The 19,916-nt window shown below is 40.6% G+C and overlaps 2 long non-coding RNA genes across 3 annotated transcripts; both read right to left on the bottom strand.

The window, feature by feature from the left end:
* Window positions 1–491: 491 nt before the first annotated feature.
* Window positions 492–4,192, bottom strand: LOC309689206. 2 transcript variants are annotated; one of them, XR_014271305.1, is made up of 4 exons: window positions 4,068–4,192; window positions 3,738–3,836; window positions 1,505–1,595; window positions 492–1,332 (listed from the first exon to the last, which is right to left on the bottom strand). It is a non-coding gene; the product is annotated as an uncharacterized lncRNA (long non-coding RNA). The 2 variants fall into 2 exon arrangements; XR_014271304.1 differs by having other exon boundaries at window positions 3,738–4,192.
* A 1,229-nt stretch (window positions 4,193–5,421) lies between these two features.
* Window positions 5,422–18,598, bottom strand: LOC309689204. Its single transcript, XR_014271301.1, has 3 exons — window positions 18,254–18,598; window positions 16,300–17,413; window positions 5,422–10,104 (listed from the first exon to the last, which is right to left on the bottom strand). It is a non-coding gene; the product is annotated as an uncharacterized lncRNA (long non-coding RNA).
* Between the last annotated feature and the right edge of the window lie 1,318 nt (window positions 18,599–19,916).

The following is a 19,916-nucleotide window of genomic DNA, read 5'->3' as shown; positions in this document are numbered from 1 at the left end:
GCTCTGCAAATTGATTGTGTCACTCTTTTCCTGTAAACCAGGGCCCTGCAGAGGCTCTCTGAGAAAAATAAAATAAAAATGAGGCAACACCATTTTAAGAGGAAGATGGGGTAAAAGGTCTCCTGCAAAACTCTAAATTTTTTAAAAAGTGTCAAAGACCCTGCTAGTACTTCTGAGTGTAAAACTTATCTCTGAGCATGTAGGTCAGCAAATCCTTGAGCATTGCAAAGTGACTGGGTGGCTTCAAAGGAAGTGAAAGAGGCAGTTCTGTAACACCACACAGTTCATCACACGGTTCAGCCTCATTCATTTCTAAGACACTCGTACTCCACATCAGCCGCTGCAATTAAGTGGAGAGAATTTAGATGAGTGCTTCGCTGGCCCTCATTTCACCCAGAGGACATCAGCAACAAGAACAGGAGAACGTCTGAAGGAACACAAAGGTACCGACGCGCTGAGACAAACGGCAGATCAAAAAGGATGAGGCGAGTCTGCGCAGTTACTTCACCTCGACTCTACAGACAGGATGAAGGTTCAGGTGCGTGTGTGGATTTGGGGAATTTACCTGCTGTACAAGCTACACATGGCTAAAGGCAACAGTGTTCTCACAACCCTAACAAAACAAAGTGTTTACAACATTCTTGTTTTAGAGAGTAGCCATGTTGAAAATTGTCTTTTTGCCTTAAAGGAATTCTCAGTCTTAATCCTCGTATCTCCTCCAAACCCAGTGTATGGGATCACTGTGGACATCAGATTTTCTCACACAGGCATTTCCCAGAGTTCTTATATGTGGCTGAGTTAAGCTGCGGTACTTTGAGCCACAAATGTGGCTGATTTTATAGCAGGGATGTCGCTGCCGCAGCACAGCGACAGGACGCTGTGCCTGAGGCAGGAAGGTAATGGCTGTAGATGTTTGTTGGCTTAGTACAAAAAAGAGTGTAAAACATCTTTAGTCAGTATCAGTGAGAAGAACTGGATCGAGAGTGAAAACCAAATTCAATAGCTAACAAACCCAAGTGTGGATCAGACCGGAACACTTTAGTACAGCTCCCAGTTTAACAGTGTAAGCAACAAAATGTTCCCTTTTCCTAAGAGAGTTCATACAAAGAGCTTCAGTTTTAAAAGCTTTGCTATGATCACAGTTTTTGCTCATTGCTCTTGAGACAAACTTACCACATTAAATCTCATTTTCCGTGCTCGTTACAAAGGAACGCATCACTGAAGGTGTTGATTTTGATGATGCTGCTTCTTATATTTACTCATTTTACTGAATGAGGAAAAACCGCTCGCTGTGATTGGCAGTCATGAGGGTTTGCTTCGGTAACTGGTATCCTGAAATGTAACACATTTGGCACTGTTCATCATATATGATAGATGTAGACTGCAAACATTGACCATCAAAGTTTGTCGTATCTGTGACAGAAAAGTACATTTTCTTGCTTCTTGTACGTCCTGCTGTTGTCACCAGGTGTGCTCACTTTTGCAGCATCATGGAGATGCTTACCATGGAAACGAGTCTGAGAAAGTCTGGCCGCTCTACAGCAACAGTTGCTGCTCCATCACAACACTGGGAACATCTACTCTCAGCTGACATTCTGAAAACCAGACCGGACATAGCCATTTGCATTTAGAGTCAATTTGTGGAGCAAACCTAAAAAAGACAAATGAATGCATAATAAATGTTGGTTTTGTTATTCTTTTTTGACTCTGAGAATACACATTATCATATTACAGCAAATGAGGTGTGTGCATGTGATACTTTCACTGTGCAGGCAGCAGGTTATAGCTGCCATTATTTAAATATGAGGCTGATTTTTTAAGAGCAATATTTTCCATTTCTAAGCAGCGAGAAAATGCAACAAATTGTTGATTTGACTCCAAGCTGAGTCAGGAAAGACGTTAATGAGAGAGCTCCATGTATGCAGCCTCGGCACTCGAGGTGGAGGCCACCCAACGCAGGAATAATACCAGAGTCAAGCTTCAGGTATGATAGCCTTTAAAATTAAAGTTTCATTTTTCTGTTGAAATAAATTAGACATTCGCTACTGTGAAAACGCTCACTTGCGGTAGGAAAAACACACAAAATACCCAACTTTAAAACAGCTCTTTTAGCTCGTTGTCTTGGTTTATTTCTCTCAAACATAGTTTGCAGGAAGCTGCTGTGGTCCGAGCCGAGTGCCCCGGTAACCTGTTCACTCACTAACTCCTGACAGCTAGCAAGGAGTAGTTGATGTTTTTCACACTAACAACAGGCAATCATTGCAATCTGCAGCAGCGTATACCCTCAGGATAAATAGAGGCTTTTATCACGTGACCAGTTGCACCATGTGGCAGTCAGCAACCACTCGTAAAATTGTCCGTTTTCCCCAGTAACCAGTGGCTGTGACAGTGGTCGATGACCAGTCTCCAGGCTGGCGTGAGTGGGAACACGTCAGCATGCTTGCTGGATGAGTAAACAGATGGCAACAGGTTGCTCTGCATAACAACTTCAACACTAAGTTCATATAATAATATAATATATTAATGTGTTTAGAGGTTGTTGTGAGTTATCAACAGAACAGGTTGCTAAAGTGAACAAACTGTTAAAGTCTGATTGTCTGTGTGATCAGCTAATTGTGCGACCCACATGCGGAGGCCTTTAATTACCCCACCCAGTTACTTAGAAGCGAACATGCACCACGCACAGATTGCTTTGTAATATCAACATTAATGCCAGTTTTAGCAAATGACAATAACATAACAAAATAAGGCCTAAGATTTGCTGCATGTAGCAGTGAATACGCTCTGCTGTAAAAGCACAACTGTGGTTTATTTCAACTTGATGAGTTTCTCACTTCTGTGGCTCTGATGCTGGACAGGTCACGCTAACTTTGCACTTCCGTTACAGAGTTTCAGGGGAAACAGCGTTCATTGGGGCCAAACGTGCACGATTTTTATATGACTCGTTATAAATGTTTGCTTTTGAGCATAACCGCAAAGCAGACAGGAAATAGAAGCTGGTGTGCACAGATGAATATGCCAACCTAATGCAGGGTGATTAGGTCAGCCCGCAAGTTCTCCCAGATGGAAATGCTAATGCGGTTAGAAAAACAGGCCAGTTTTTCTGTCTTAAAAAAATAATCACATATTATATGAAAGCTGCAAGGAGCCTGAGTCTTTGTTCTCTGTGTTTGTGTGGTCGCTTATTTCCCAGAATTCAACCGGCAAGTGTTAAATAAAATCGAGGGGACTTTTTTATGGCTGTGCACAGCCTCCACCCAGCCTGTTAGTACAAACAGCATATATATGGTATAGCAGTACGCAAGCAGATGGCTGCAAAAAGTTGTCATAGGTGCCAGATGGGGCATTGTAGCAACAAATACACAGAGCTGAGCTGTGCTTTCCTTTGACCGCTTTGACATCTGTATTCTCAGCTGCGCCGTTTCTTATGTCAGTCTGCAATCAAGGTAATTTGAAACAAAAATTAGAGGCTTTGATGCTTTTCGCTGCAAGTAGCTTGATTGCGTTTCATCTCCCTGTGATGAATAAATCTCATGGGTTATGTCAGCATAAGCCCAGAACATTTCAGGCATTGCTTTATTATTATTACTGCTAAGTTAAGGCATTTCCACAGGTGTGCACTAACCCCCACTCGAAAGTACACACATGCTGAAGCTTCCTGCAGAACAAATAATGCCTCTGCTTGAGCCATCACACTTGTAGTCATCGTCGAGTCGAGAGCTGATTTTGTCACTCACATGCACATCCCACACTGCAGACGACATATCACGACCCGATCATCCTCCCACGCCGCGTCACAGACTGTAATTGTCTGGACCGAAGGACCACTGAGTGTGCTGTCATTTGAAAACATCTCTTTTAGGAATCTTGGTTATTACGTTTGAGCAACAAACAGATCATTTTAAAAGCAAAAAGTTATAAATATAACAAATCCCCACAGGCTCGTGTTTTAGTATAGAGGTAATATTCTGCAAAGAAGATTACTGCCTCCAGCTGGCATTGCATCGGCATCTAGCTGAATTATTTTAAGAGTTTTAAACCCTGAAAACATTTCCTGCGTCACTCACCGTATATGTTTTGCTGCTATGGCGTCATCTGCCTCTGTCCATCTGTCAGCATCTCGATGGTTCTCCTATGGATTTTCTCTTCTTATAATCCTTTTCTTCTTTACCAACTTAGGGAAACTGTAAAGCTCTTAAAATGTAGCGATGATGAGACGGTGGGGCTTTTTTCATGGGTTAAAGAAATGTTGGCAGAAATATCAGAGGGGGGTAAGTTTAGCTTAAAAAAAGGAACCACTGGGACTTGAATTTATTTGAACAACATCAGAGATGAGAGATGTCAAAGACAAACATTACACACATGGATTCATTTAAAGCTGCAACATCCTCCTTTTAGATCCAGAAAATTTGACTAAGCTGAACAAAGTTTCTGTTGCATCTGCGCTAATATGGAGTTTGGAGATAAAACGGTGCCAGCCTGGGCAGCCCGTTTGCACCGGCCCCAGAGGGTCCAGCTCCCCAGCAGTAAAATCTGTGTGTCTCAAAACAGAAACATTAGTGACATTCTCCACACCTCTGAGCTCGCGAGGAGCTCAAAGGCAGACCTGAGGTCTCTTCAGAAGCGCCGTTGCCTGGTTACATGCAGCAGGGTGCTCACAGAGCAGCCGTATTCAGCACGGATAGAAAGGTCAGCCGTGGGTCCTGCCAAGTATTTTATCAAATCACACAGCTGATGAGGATTGGAGGAAGCGCACCTGTGTGTGATTTGCAGCATGTGTGTGTTGAGTGTCTTTGAGTCTCCGTGCATTTGATGTTGTCTTTAAAGATGATCCCTTCATGCTGTCAAAGAAAACGATACATATAGTTGGAATGTGTGAATTTAGCTGATGCTACAAAGTGGCAGCGAAAATTGAGTAAAAGATGCAGTTATCAGAGCAGCAGCCCCTTTCTTTGTGATTGTGTTGGGACCATAAATCCTATTAGGTTCAAGCGAGTCTGCCAGCGATGTTGCCACGGCAATATGAAGACACCAACAAACACTGGCAGCTTCATCACATGTGACATCATCACTTCTTACTCGTGTATTGTTAGCTAAACACACCCATAGCGCATCGTGTCGTCCTGTGTACGTTTATGCGATGCAGCCTTTCAGCTTTGAATCGTCACACAGGCGATAAATGAACCGACACTGTAGCAGCAGGGCACCTGTCACACAGGGAGTCATGTGAACTTTAATCATTTTCAAATCAACGACATTTACTACACAGAGAAATGTCACAAACAATACAAGAGCGACACTATGGAGGCATACAGTGTTTAAATTTGCCCTACTTTCTGCTCGCGTGTTTTTATGCACACAGCGAGTTTAAGACGGTTTGTCTTGTGTGATTATTGATACAAAACTCCTCTAACTTTCAATTATCTAAACTATTGCACCCATCATGGAGCCGTGTTTGCCATGCCTGGTGTTAAGGTGGTTTTTTTTAGCAAAAGTGGGAGCAAATTAAACATGAAATGTTTAAGTTATATATTTTAACAAATGACTACATGTTACAAAAACACTCTTTCCGAACTCCACGGATGCTGTCAGCTCACTGTCCTGGTTTCAAATGGACAAGAAGCTTTTCTATGAGGCAGCAGAGGAAACAGAGCCGGCTGGTTTCAGCAGTAAAACACAACTTTTACTTTTTTAATCATCATATTTTTATTTACTTTTTCCTTTATACAAAATGGAACAAACAAACAAACAAAAACAAGCAGTCTGAGACATGTAAACGGAAAACTAATACAGTATATATAATTCGGTCCACCAGTCATTTACACATTTGTCCTGACAAACCCGACCCGCCACTGGAGTGGGGCTGTCTTTTCTTCAGACCATCAGGTTGTAATCCAATAGCGGGCACCAAAAAAATATCATCATTGCCACTTAATTTTGCGCTCAGTCTTTCCATTGGTAAAACTCTAAAGATTTCTTTATACCACTGAATTATTGTTGGTGGTTTTTCATTAATCCAATTGAAAAGAATACATTTTCTTGCCAAAAACAATAATTTACACAGTTATGTATAGTATGTATTTGTTTTCATCTGGAAATTTGTTCAGAATTGGCAGCCCCAATAAATACTGAGCTGGATCTTTTTTGTATTCTGCTTTTAAATATAAACAACTTTTACTTTGAAAGTATTGTAAACGATTTCACAGTTTGTGTTTTTTCACGTTTCACTGCAGGTTAGAGAGTAAATTGCCAGTTTTGAGAACAAGTTGCCATCTTCCATGCAAACTACACACAATCTTCCGGCAGCCAAAGCAATCGAAACGAGGTTTTGGTTGTAGCAACGATTTTTGTCACTGGTTGAACGCAGTGACAGCAATCTGCAGCGACTTCCCGCCAGCTGGGAGGGAAATACACATTTTTCTCTAGTGTGCAGCTTTCTAAACTAAACTTAAATTAAATTTGAAAATCATTACCCAGTGTGGCAAATAAGCCTTTATTCATATTTGAAGACGTTAGGCCTGCTGGCTCCAAGTATAAAAAATGCTCCTGTCAAAGAAAGTTACAGGTCAGTTCTTAATGTTGGAACTTCACAAACTTGATTCATATCTGATCTGTTTTAACCAAACTGTTTCCAAAAATCAAAGGAAGCTCATTTTCTGTAATAGAAATGATCAGATTTATGTGATGCTGCAACAGAGCGCAGCCCTAATAATCACACATTTGCCTCTGAAATGTGGGAGAGTGTCAGCGTGCAATAAAAAGAGTCAAGCATAAGTACTTTTGCAACCCTGGTTAAGCTCAATACTGGACCCTTCTGTAAGCAGATGTGTGTTTTCTTTTAAAATCAACTGTTCCTCTGTTGCCTGTTCAGACTAAAGTGCAGTAATCACTGAGGACGTCTAGAGCCGTAGAGGCTCCTTAAAGCTTCGATGTGGCCGAAAACAGTCAACATTGCAGATTTAACCCTCTGCTTTCTAACAATTTTTATTTATAGTCACATCCAGCGCTAAAAATGTCGCCTGCGACGCACAAAGATCACTTCCATATATAGAGACACACATTCAGAAGGCATGGACACCAGCTGAATCACCACTGTGCATGTCTGTGAGACAGCAAGTTGGCTTTAGAAGGCGAGAAATGAGCAAGAGCATGAAGTGTGACATTGAGAAGACATCAGAGAGATGATGTGACTTAGCAGGCAGTCTGCTGCTCGGTGGAATGCTCAGGTGCTGCATTACTCTACGCCCCCTCCCAAACACACACACACTTTTCTATTTTTGTATCACCCCCTGCTTTCATTCGCCCCTGCCAGGTACAGCTCACCTGTCTGCGCGGCAGTTTTCGCAATGAATACATTTAGAGAATCCCCTCTTTTGTGGAGCATGATAGATGAGGACTGACTACATTCATCGATAATGCTTTCTCCTTGACCCACCCTTACCGCGCGGTGTTTATCTATATTTTGCATTTTAATGGGGTTTGAAAGACCCTGTTTCAGCAGCTGACAAGTAAATGCTCATCCTAACAGAGGAGAGGATGTCCGTACATTTTCATAAACAGCATCCTTCTTCCCACGAGAGAACTCGGTCTCCTACGGAGCCGATAGATCGTCAAGCAATCAGCCGACTCTAAGAACTGCTTACTTAGCCAGCGACTGTAACTGAACTGTGCTGCTGTTAATACAGCTGGAAAGGATTTGTGCAAATGCTTCGCACCTCATTCTTTCCTCTCCCCCTGTGAAGTTTAGTCGGCCGAGGGAGACATTAGTGGAAGGAAATATATATTGCAAACTCCCATCAGTCTTGGGAGAGTCGTGAGTGTAATGTTGCTTCGGAAGAACACATTAATCCACCCGACCACGAGCTGTAAAAGTTTGTCGAGCCAGTGTTTAGCGATTCCTGTGATATTCTGTCTGCTCGCAGCCCAAACAGATCTGCAGAAAATCCGCAACCCCAAAATGAACATCAGAGTCTTTCCACTGGAAAAGAGCGAGAACAGAGTGAGCTGAGATATTAAAAATGCACTGCAGACCCCTGAGTCATGTCTGCTGCATGTTCTTGTTTCTACTGTGCATAACACTGATTTCACAGCAGATACAAACACGCCAAAGCTCACTGTTGTGTGCCTTTCCCTCTTCTTTTTTAAAAATCCACCTACGGAGGCAGGTGGCGATGCACCGCGCCCCATCGCCGTTACAGCTATCCGTGGAGGGCGCTTGAGCACAGGTCTCATTAAGCCCTCGTGCTGAAGAAAGTGAGACTTGTTCACTGAAGCTGGGTGAGTACAACTTGCTTGCTCCTCAAAAAAAAATGGATGGCACGTTTGGTTTCATTACATTTTTACTGCACGGACAGGAAGCAAGGCAACCTGGCCGCCGCGTGCATTCCTCAAAGATGACTTTACTGGTCCGCTGGGGACGCAGTGGCGAGGAGGTTTTCACCAAAGGCTGACGCCATGACAAAGAGCGTGAGAATTCATTAGAGCGAGCAAGGAAAACAGCTCTTATGAAGAACTGCACTGTCTGCTGATACTGTCCTTGAGGCTGGGAGGAGGAAAAAACTGCAGTGGATCAATCAGTTATTAATACAGTCATTTAGTTCACGGACCCTCATTCTGTCTGGTCGAAGCCGAGGTCGAATTAAGCAGTGAACTAATGAACACATCAGTAACACTTGGCTTGAGGTGATAAAGGATTATAGCACATCATAAGGAGATGATAAGAACATAATGAGGGCATTAGCATCATTATTATTAAGGCATTATATAATGTTTGCAAAATATGCCAAATCCCAGCGGATTTAGTGCTTTCAAGGGCAAAAGCATGACTAATAACATTTTCATAAAAGAGTCATTTCAGATTAGAAATATCAGGGTTTTTAATAATTGTCATATGCTTGTATTTTTATAAATATATAGAGTATATGCTTGTAGTGCGAGTCTCCTTATTGCTCGACACGACTTTATTCTCCTCAAAGCCAATCTGATGAACTCATTATTGCAGCCATCAAACGAGGCTCTTTCAAACCAAATTACAACATCCTCACCGCGGTTATTTGTAGCCACGGAGATGAGGCGCGCGTTAATCTGAAGTGTCACATAACTACTTTTGATGGCCTTGTCTAATTGAGCAAAACATCTACATTCATTCACCACCAGAATTCTTCTAATTAAGGGCAATCAAAACTTTACAGCTCGTTCCTGTAAGTCCTGTAAAAACGAGGAGGGAAATAATTACGCTTATAGAAAGCTTTTTTTTCCCCTTCGTAAAATTGGTCCTGTCATCTCAGATGGTGCGCTAATTCAAAAGGCGTTCGGTGCATATAATTGGGTCACCTAAGCAGTGGAACAGTGTCTCGATGTGGGCCTTGGCGGGAGAGAAGTCCCAGGGACTTTGAAGTGCACAAACATTTTATTTGCCCATTAAGAGGGAGCATGTTCAGGCGAAACTCAAACAAAAACAAGCGTCTCCCTCCTGTCCTACGGTGGTTAGCACAGAGAGTGGAGGGCAGATTAGACAGAGCAGTGGGGAGTTTTAATTTGGACCGGCTCGTAAACACAATGTGCACTCGCCCATGTTTTCCTAATGTTGCAGCTGCTGCTACTGTTTCCTGCTTTGTGCTCGGCTCGAATGGGGGTGAGGAGGAAGAGGACACAAATTGTGCTGATGAACCAATGGGAATTTTATCGTCGCAATCACAGCAAGCCGCCATTTTTACCGTCGCTGTTGTCACGTATTGGAGCTCAGTGATTGTACAGCGAGAATGATGATAATACTAAGACCAGTGCCGTTAGAGGTTTCTTGATTTCTTCGGTCTGTGAGACACACAGGTGGAGGTTGTTGGGAAAACAAAATTCAACAGAACAATTATCCCACATAATTTCAAAATAAGGTTTAACAACTGCACGTATACATTTGCAAATATACATGGAAATACAGTCTTTGTTTGTACAATAATAAAAGTCAGTATTTGGTTTGATGATCGTAACCAGTCTTCAAACCCGTTGGTACGTAATGTGGCGTAGCTCAGCTTTTCCTCCCTGTTCCTCGTCTTTAAGGAGAGCTTCTTGACAGCCGCTCCTCCACTGAGACTATTTCTGATGAGACTTAGGCAAACAGTGGATTTTTTAAGGGATACGCTGCTGATACACTGCTCTCTTTGCTGAGATGTGCTGCTAATAGCTCTTTGGGACTCACCTGGTTAGTGTAAAAATACCGTTTTTTATCTGTCAAAACTTTGGTTTTCTCATAGATTCAACTAGGAAATGTCAACAAATTGTGTTTATGAGACAGACTGCGAGTGACAAAGTGTCTAAAGGTACTATTTAAACTGGTTCTTGGATAAGTTGTCTGCTATGTGTAGACACAACACTGGTTCAGCCCTTCAGTTAAGTGCCTTAATGCTATGCTGTCCCACATAAACTGGAACATCTGGTCACCTTAAATATAGAGGAGACGGGGCCCTCAGTTTCTGAAGGTTCCTCTGGTTAGCAAAAAAAGAAACCCGGGGCCTAAAAGTGATTCTTAGGTAAAAGATGAAAAATCTGACCTCATGTAAATATTTTATTATAGTTTTCAAGTAGTCTGAAACTGAAGAAGGAAAATGGTTATTTATGGTTTTATGGTCTTATTAGGGCACATTGAACATGCAAAGGTCATATTGGAATTCCTCCGTTCATCATTAGTTACACAAATGAACCACATTCCCACTGCTTTAGACATGAAGCAGTGATCATTTACATACTTTGTAAGTCACTAGATTTAAGAAGCAGTTTTGGCACAGTCTCCATCCTGTAATGAACTCCTCCTGTAGATGTAATCAGATATATAAGTTAGTAGGTCTGTAACTGAAAATCTGGGAGATGCTTGATCGCATCATTGTTGCCATGAAAACCTCGTCTACATGCCCATACTTAACCATAGGCGTAGTCATAGCAACACCTTGTGTCAAAGGCAGTTAGATGAAGTTAGAAGTTGTAAACTCGTGTTTCAGCGTCACATAGCGCCACCCGTTTGACATCATCTTATAGTGCATGCCCACTGCTACAGTATTGCGTGGTCAGAAGTTTTTTGGCAGGTGGTTGCTAGGCGACACAATGACATCATAATATGTTATGCATAATGAAAGTTTTATGGAAATATGTTCTCATTGTGAAATTAAAATGATACAGTATCCATTCATGGGTGACATCGCAATGGCATCATAACATTTCATGTATAATTCAAGTTTTGTGGATATAAACGAAACGTTACAGTCGTGAAATTAAAATTATGCAACGCTTTTCAAATGGCTGAAGATGCGTAAATGGAACAAATGGGTCATTTTAGCCTGTTCGTGGTTGCTAGACCAATATCAGGAGTCTAAGATGTTCACATTAATATTATCCACAATGTTTGTGTCTCAAGAAAAAAAATTACACGTTAACACCTCTGGAACATATATTTCACTGAGCTCGTCTGACGGTGCTTTTCCCGGCTTCTCCTTCCTCATCTGTGTGCTAACTGCTCAGGAGTCTCTTATATCGATTGTCTGTGTTGTATCTGTTTAACTTGGCTCGTTTCTTGCTCCACTCTGAAGCTTTTTTCTTCTGTACACTGTTTATGCTTGCTTTATCCCGTAATAGCTGTTAATGGTGTTCTTTTATGTTTCATTGCTTTTAGAGGCTAATTTAACGCCAGTTAAGAATGAGTCATTTGGCAACAATGGCAAGTTTAAAGTAATGTTAACATGCATTGTCCCTGAATAAATGAATAAATAAATCCAATCATTAGGGACATTATTGTAATGTAATCCAGTCTTCAGTTGATTTCAGCTGATTTCCTACAGTTTGATTTCTGCTGCTTTTCTGAGAAGTGTCGCTTCTCTGTCTTTGCTGTTTTTTTTAAATATATATATTTTTTTATTTTATTTAACCTTCATCCAATACCCTGCAGACACTCAGCTCACCAGTTCACATTACAATCTGCGTGAAACTGAGTTTCTTTTTCCTCTCAGTGGGTGCCACAACAAGCTAATCTGCTTCCAGCTAAGTTGTCCTAGCAGCCCATTACAGTCAGCTCACAGGGCGGCGTGCCACTGGGCCTGACGACAACAGCGCCCGATAAGCTATGAACATTCCTCTGATTTTGGCAGTGTGATTGGACCGTCTGGCCTATCAGACCCCTTCAGTGGATCAGTGCAGCTTGAGCACCCACAAGAAAATCTCTCTCCCTTTCTCGGCCGAGTTTCAAACTCACTTATATTTTTACTCACACGTGGGTCGTGTGCGAATAAAATGCGTCTGTCTTTAAAGTGGCCAATATACGGCTGCAGATTGAAAGCGAGATTGCCAGGCTTAGCATCTGCGACCTCCTTCCTCCCTCCCTCCTCTGCTGCTCTTCTTGTCTGTTTTGGAGCAATCCAATATTTCTGGCTCGGGGAATTTATCTGCGGCCCAAATATGCAGCTCGTGTCATGCAGCGCAGCAGGCATTTCAGCAACATCACAAAGATGGATTAAGTCATGCATTAAATTGCCTCTTTGAAGGAAATGAATAAATAAATTTGAGGGACTAATTCCTTGACTGTTCACCATTTCATGTGAGAGTGTGATTGCATAATGCTGGCTTAAATGTTCCCTCTGCTCTGCTCTGTTCTCTGATGTCTTCTCTTTAAGTATTAATTCTACAAAATTACATTTCTTGTCACAGAGAACTCTAAAGGGCTCCAACAACATTTGTGTACAAAATTTGTTGCCATACATACAAAGAGTCTGTTCTATTTACATTCATCTTTTGGACTCTGCATTTTGAATCCTCCACTTTAGCTGTGGCCATCAACATCAGCATTCACTTACAAGCTAATGCTAGCAGGCTTATTAGCTTACAGGATCCATAAACTGTGGTGGTTCAATGCTAATCAGAGCTCAGCAACTCACTAGCAAATACCAGGATTTCATCAAATAAAAAGCATAAACTCCTCCTCATTAATCCTGGATGGCCTGGCCAACAGTTCAGTCAGCTGCTAGCTAAAAGCCACCTGTTAGTTCAAACAACAAAGGCCTAAATTTAATATTTACCAAAGTCCAAATGTGATGTAAACATGTTTATTTCATTGGACCACAATAATTAATTTAATACCTTTTCAAAGATACTTAATAATTCTTTATAAAGTACTTTTGTTGATATTCTCCCTATATGTGGTACATATACCATTCACAGTGCATGGATGTACACTCACCACTTAGCTACACCTTGCAGTTACCAGACTGGAACCCTTTTGCCTTCAGACCTGCCCTAATTCTTTTTGCCATAGATTCAACAAGGTCTTTGAATTAATTTTGGTTTGTGTGGGTGTGATCGTATCACACAGGTGCAGCAGATTTATCGACTGCTCACCCACGATGTGAATCTTTGAAGGTGACTGTTGAGGCCGTTTGAGTGCAGTGAACTAAGACTCACGTTCAGGAAACCAGTTTGAGATGATCTGAGCTTTTGGCATGTTATGTTATCCTGCTGAAAGCAACACAGTGGAATCAAAGCCCACACTGACCTGCTTAATGCTAATTTATTAAGTTACAATGTCTTGGAACAACTGACCTTCAACAGGTACTTAACTTAATAAATCAGCAGCAAGCAAGACGATGTTTGGGGATTATTTTCTCCCACCTGTTATTCATCAAGACAGCGCAGAGACTTTGAACCTGGAAACAGTCATCAGAAGTTATGAAAGGATGGAAATACTGAGGAACAACACTCATCGAACCAGACGACATTTTTCAGTCTTTTGTGGTCCAGTTTAGATTGACCAATGGGAAGTGCAGCCTCAGTTTCCCACTCTCAGCTGATAGGTGTGCACCCACTGTGGTCTTCCGTTACTATAGCAACATCTGCTTGAAGGTTTGAAACGTGCATTCACAGATGCTCTTCTGGATACTTTGGTTGTAACATAGTTATTGACTCACTGTTGACTCAGTCGTATCTTGGAGTAGTCCCGTCTGACCGGTGGCATCGACAAGACACTTTCCCCAAATAACTGACATTCTCTTTTTCATTTTCTCTTCCTCAGACCAGTCTCTAGAGATGGTTGTGAGGGGGGAAATCCCAGTACATCAGCAGTTTCTGAAACATTCAGACTATCTGGAACCAATAACCACGCCATGTTCACATCACCTTTCTTCTTTGATTTGTTTGGTAACAACCGTCTAGCCAGGTATACTTAACAAAGTGGTCTGTGAGTGAATAGTCCTATGCACAGGCAATGGTTCTTATTCATCATTTTAGCAGCTCACAGTAACCAACTACATTTGCCTTGGGAGCTACAAAAGCAGCAAGTTTTAGAAATCCAGTCAGTGCCAGGGGAGACGAGAACTTTGATCTGGATCCCAAATTCAGTGCAGATTCCTTTCAAAACGCTGCCACTTGGTACCAGTGCAAACAACACGTAACATCGTTCTTCCATCTCGTATGTTGTTCTCTAAACATTATGACCAGTTCTCTTCAAAAACATGTCAAGGTTTTTTCTAACTGAAATTTTAATGCCATAAATAATTTTGTTTTTTTTCAAATTCTGAAAGAAAATGATCCTGACTCGCTCCAGTGTTGCACTGATTCATCCGAATGTACGGAAGACTTTGAAATAGTCCTAATCAGAGAGTAAAACACAAACTGGTGCTGAAACAGCCGAGAAAGAAACCTCATGGGATTTTATTCATGCCAAATTCTGATTGAAGAGTATTTGCACTGTCTCCATAGCAGCTCGCTACCAGCCGACAGCAATGTGATACAACCCCTGTGTTATACAGTTTGAGGGACAGTACACGCCACAGTCAGTTTAAATGTGCTGCACTATCACCTTGTATCATGTTACCAGTGTTCAAATTACAAACTAATATTCATAAAGAGTGTCAGTCAGAGCAAACTATCAGTGTACTCGTACTTTATAGTTTGTCAGATGAGTAAAAAATGAAGGAAAATTAGCTGCGTTCAAAATTCATACCACACACAAGTAGCTAACCTTGTTAGCATGGGTTGTTGCTGAAGGGATTTTTTTAAACCAGCAGTGATGGGGAAGATCACCACCAAGCAAAAATAGAATCTAGTGAGAGACCAAGGTGCTCTAAAAAATGGGCTCATGACAGGAAGCAAAGAGAAAGGAGTCAGATGAGACCGCGAGACAAGAATATCAAGGGAATCAGGCCCTGACGTTCAACTCGAGGGTATATGCCAAGGTTGTGAAAAATTTGCCCCAGTTAAGGACAGAAGTGTAAGTCAAATTAGAATTTTTCCTGTTTCCAGTTTAGTCACTTCAAATAAATCATCTTTGGTTTGCTCGTGCCTGCAGCTCCAGTTCTGGTAGTTGATTTTATGGATTTGTTACAGAAAAGAAGAAACTGCATCAATAGATTTTCAGTCCTCCTGGCAGCACAGTGAAAAGACATAATCTCAATATTTAACACATTATAACACTGTAAATATGATTGTAATTATTTATGAATACCAAATATTATATTCTTATCATCAGCTCAACTTTGCAGTGAGTTTATCAGAGCGTTATTTTCCCCGAGAGCTGCCTGCTGTAGCAAAGTGTTTTGAGAGCGAGGGGACAGCTGATGTATTCAAACAGAATGCTGAAAGATGTTAAAGAATGAAAGAGCTGAGAGGAGCGCTGAGACAGCTCAACTGCCAACAGCTTAAACTTTGTTCACGTTAAAGGTGTAGCCATCAATATATTGGCTTCCTGTTAAATCCAGAATTCAAAATCCTGCTCCTCACATACAAGGTCTTAAATAATCAGGCCCCATCTTATCTTGATGACCTTGTAGTACCATATCACCCTATTAGAGCACTTCGCTCTCGCTCTGCAGGCCTACTTGTTGTTCCTAGAGTATTTAAAAGTAGAATGGGAGGCAGAGCCTTCAGTTTTCAGGCCCCTCTTCCGTGGAACCAGCTTCCAGTTTGGATTCAGGAGACAGACACTATCTCTACTTTTAAGATTAGGCTTCAAACTTTCCTTTTTGCTAAAGCATATAGTTAGGGCTGGACCAGGTGACCCTTATGCTGCAATCCGGTCTTTAAGTGATGACGTGATGAATCCTGCTTCAGGGCCAAAACTACTCTGCATTTAATAAGGCTGTTGTGTTTTTAACATGTTTTAATTCTGTGTATCTTGTTCTATTTAATCTCAAAAAGCCCCTACAAACAGTCAGTGTCGCTGTCGGCTTCTCTCAGTTTTTATCACCACTGTTCATTTTAAAGCTCAGTTTTTAAACCCTTACGATGTAACTACAGCCCAGCCCATGCAGCAGTATATGAATCACTAACCTCGTATTGTGGATGGATTATCTCAGTTGTTCTCCTGGCTGAAGTTTGGTCCTTTTACAGCATCCTGCCATGCGATTACATTTGTTCCTGACCACCGAGAACACTCACGTTAACTTTTATTGAGTGGAAAAAAAGTTAGCTTGTTTATATTATGCTAACATAGCTGTGTTAGCTAGCGGTCACGTAGCACATCATTATATACCAGCTAGCCCAACTTCAGTAACCCTACAAACGTCACTGCTGTTTAGTTTCCTGTCTTCATTTATGTTGGAAGTGATAGCAGAGCTGTACATTTTAATTTGTTTCCAAAACCCCGCAGTCAGGACATGCTATATTGTATTTAGATAGAAGCTAGCGAGCTAACTCCCTGCTAACTTCTAACTCCGTTAAATGTCATAAATTCCGTTTTCATGGATGCCTGGATGTTAAACTCAATTGTTACACCTGGTAGAGCAGAACGCTGATCATTTTATTAAAGATGAAAGACTTTAGACAGTTTTTCAACTCTCAGTAATGCCATACTGATCGTTTGATATATGGACCTGGAGCGGAGTTTAGGCCCAGACACGGCTAGTGACGTCAGACTGAACAACCGGATACTGCTTTAGTCCAACTGCCTCATTAAAGTTACACAACAGGTATTTTACATCAAAGCCAGCAAGTCCATTACATACTCCCTTTTTATATCTGAAATACTGTGCACATTCTGTGTATATGTAGTGGACAGCAATTTACCCAGAAAAGTCCACCTCATTTAAATGACAAAGTCAGATGTGATCATCTAGACCTGTGAAAATGACAAACCTTCAGTTATGGATGTTATTACAACCACAAGAACCTAAACAGTCTGCTCCATTGATTTGTTAATGAATCATGCGTTGGTAGCACGTCTGAATATTTAGTTTATGCCACCTGCATGCGATCATCAATAGTGCAATATTACTTCTTAAGAAGGACCCTGACACTACAATCTTTATATCATTTGCTCTACAGAGCTATTAAGTTACAATATAATCTGTGGTGTTTCCAATATGACAAAATGCACAAATTGTAACTTACCATTCGACTCCACTGACAAAAATAAATCCCCAGCATCAAGTTTGGCTTCACAGACCTAAAATAAGTAAAATAAAAATATGTTATAATTATATTGTTTTTGCCATTTATTCATGTTTGCTAATTTTCTGACATATAAACAATGTTAGTTTTGTTACAATACAGGGAATGCAGTTTAATTAAAAGGTAAATTATGCAAAAAAAAAAAAAAAAACCTTCTGCAGTATATCATGCCAAAAATCAGTGTCTCTTATGCCAATTATTTTATCACTACAGGTCTTTTAGTATGGAAACTCACACAATCTGGTCATACTGATCACAAGAGTCCAAAAATAAGTTAAAATAGCGAGCTGTTGTTAAGCATAAAGCATTTCAGGGTAACAAATAACTGCACAATACATGGATGCCTGGATGTTAAACAGAATATTACTGTAGTTAGCTAACGTTAAATTAAACGTTAGTGTTAAAATTAAGAAATAGAAATAAACGTTTTCACTGACAATGTGAAATGTGTATCTTAAAATACAGTAAGATAAGTTAGTTAGCTAACTTTTGACTAGCATTAGCCTAGCTGCTATCTCCAAATCAGCATAACATACAGAAAACACATGTAGTGCTAGTTAGTTAACTTTATATTTTACTTACAATAATATAAAATTATGCACAAAAGGAATTACTAACGTTTAAAAAAAGTGGTTTTATTTACATATGTTTATATATAAATATATGCGGTGGCCCCTAGAGACAAAACACGTACAAACTCCAAAACACATTTCTAGCATGAACTGAACTTCCAAAGCAGAGCTACTAGATCATTTGAAAGCATGTGTGTGTTGTTTGTGTATTTATACACAGGCACTCATATATATTCAAATAATTTAAAAAAATGTTCATTTACCCGTTATTACCACACACCAAATCCGGTCGTTGGTACTTGCTGGCTTGTGTAGCCACAAGATAACAAAAGCTCAACACTGCGCCCAGCATCCTGGAGCACTTCTGTTGTCTTTTGTACGTGTTTTGAGTTTTTATGTGCTTCTGAGTTTTTACGTGCTTCGGAGTTTGTATGTGTTTTGGAGTTTTTACGTGTTTTTAAGTTTTTACGTATTTTTAAGTGTTTTGGAGTTTGTACGTGCTTCAGAGTTCGTACGTGATTTGAAGTTTGTACGTGCTTTGTCTGTAGGGGCCACCGTAAATATACTTTTATTTATTCACTCCACATAAAATGTAATAAATAAATCATATAATGCAAAAATCAAATATTCACATTTCAACTTTTAACTATTTAAATTTTCAGCGTTTTCCTTTTCAAATTTAAAGTGAAACAACACAAAACACTGCAAACCACAACACAATTAAATATAAATGAAAATATGAAAACAAAAAGAAGATGCATATTCTCTGTCATATGGACCTGCATGAATAAACTTTCTGAATCCTTTATCATCTGCAACTGAAAATAGTTGTGGATGTTTACTATACCTTTCTAATAGGGTTGCCAAGTGCTTGTTCATAGGGGGTCATATGACTGTTGGGTTTTTCTCTGTATTCATTATTGTAGGGTCGACCTTACAATATAAAGCGCCTTGAGGCGACTGTTGTTGTGATTTGGCGCTATATAAATAAAACTGAATTAAATTGAATTGAGAAAGTGTTGGGTGTAACACGTTAACATTACATTTTTCTGTAACGCTGTAATGTACAAACACCATGCTAAAAAAAAAAGCTCACCAATAACAGAGTGAGGTGTGAGTTTGCCAAACCTCTTCATGTTCCTACAGTAGAATCACCGTGGAGATCGCTTTTAAGTGTCTTACAGATGATTTCATCTTTGCTTTGTGTTCAGAGGTGAACTCTTAAAGGAAACAAGTGAGCAATGTTTAATACTTTTTGAATAACAGTCCCAGCCATGTACTGCATTCATGTGCTGATCAATGTTTCTTCCTGTAAATTTAATTAACCAACAAAATTATTCTCAGATTATCAAGTCTTCTAACAGGATGGTGTGTTGTCTTTAATGTGGTTTGGAGTGACTACAGCGGGACACTGAGGGGACAAACGAGCACAATTTACTGAAGCACTCTGAAAGCAGGTATATTAAGATGATGGGAAGGCAAAAAACATCTGGATGGGAATGAAATACCTACCTTCAACAGAAACAACAGAGAGCGAGAGATATCAACAGCTTGGCCTATTATCTGGTCTAATGGAGGCCCTTCTGTTAGAGACAAAAGCCCTCCATTGTTTTGCATCAGCTCTTCTGATGATTGGCGAACATTCGTCCCACGTCGATGGAGTCAATTAAAAGCTCCATCCGTCAAGCGACTCCAGCTTCCTGACGCTGAGCCTCAGTGGAGAACACACACAGTGTCGCTCACTCTCCAATTTACCGTCATGTGTGTCCTTTTCTCTTTATTTATTTTATCTCTCTCTCTCTCTCTCTGCTCCCATACCAAGCATCTAAAAGCAATTTCATCCTTCCTGTACTGTCACGCTCTGCGTACACACTTTCCTATTGTTTGGTTTCAATCATAATTTCTAAAATTTTAAATAGAGACTGA

The sequence above is a fragment of the Aulonocara stuartgranti genome (genome assembly GCF_965226115.1).
Source record: "Aulonocara stuartgranti genome assembly, chromosome: 15".
Lineage (NCBI taxonomy): Eukaryota > Metazoa > Chordata > Actinopteri > Cichliformes > Cichlidae > Aulonocara > Aulonocara stuartgranti.
Note: the sequence above shows the minus strand (reverse complement) of the source record. Positions and strands in the feature narration are given on the sequence as shown.